The sequence below is a fragment of the Cephus cinctus genome, unplaced genomic scaffold (assembly GCF_000341935.2).
Source record: "Cephus cinctus unplaced genomic scaffold, Ccin1 Ccin1_scaffold0564, whole genome shotgun sequence".
NCBI lineage: Eukaryota > Metazoa > Arthropoda > Insecta > Hymenoptera > Cephidae > Cephus > Cephus cinctus.
Window position 1 is genome coordinate 544,289 of NW_014333216.1, and position 1,070 is coordinate 545,358.

Consider the following 1,070-nt stretch of genomic DNA (forward strand, 5'->3'; position numbering starts at 1 on the left):
TATATATGTACATCTGTACTTTGTATACTGTATCATTATTGCATTTGTTGAATAAATTATCTTGTAACACTTATACACGTTGACATTCTTTTGCCCTATGCGAATATCCCAGAGTACGAATGAGTTCTGTCTCTCTCTTACTCTCCTCCGTCCTAACTGCATCCTTCACCTACTCCTAATATAGTTTGAAATTCAATTCTCGAAATTGCACCTCTGGGAGGCTGTATCTCGAAAACGGCTGGGTTTAGGGCTTTTTCCTTGAAATTTTGAAAGATCTCTTAATGCAGAAACTCAGAATGGTCCATAGAAGAGGCTGGTAAAGGTTACATTGCGATAGGGCCACTTTCAAAAAATTGCTTTACTTTTTGGTACTCGCACACTTTTTCTTGAATTTTGAAATTATCAAGCATTCATAGTAAAGAATTTCCATTAGTTCGAATTTTCGCCGATAAGAGGGCAGCACCTCCCGGGCATGATATGTGGCGTCATCTCTGAGACAACGAGGGAACTTTCTCCGATTAAATAATTCTAATTGTAATTTGAAAGTCGCATTGTCGAAACTTCAAAGGGTAAATTCATGTTAAAGAATTTGTCTTAGTTCGAATTTTCGCCGATAAGGGGGCAGCACCTCCTGGGCACGATAGGTGGCGCCATCTCTGAGAGATTGAGTAAACTTTTGTTGAGAAAATCGGGATTTTGAAGCGCCCCCTATCGTTGATATACGGAACTAAAATTTGCAGGATTTGCTGTGAAAATCCGGATTTTGAAGCGCCCCCTATTGTTGATATACGGAACTAAAATTTGCAAAATTTTCCAAGCAGAAGTTCACTTGTTCTCCTAGAGATGGCGCCACTTATCATGCCCAGGAGGTGCTGCCCCCTTATCGGCGAAAATTCGAACTAAGACAAATTCTTTAACATGAATTTACCCTTTGAAGTTTCGACAATGCGACTTTCAAATTACAATTAGAATTATTTAATCGGAGAAAGTTCCCTCGTTGTCTCAGAGATGACGCCACATATCATGCCCGGGAGGTGCTGCCCTCTTATCGGCGAAAATTCGAACTAATG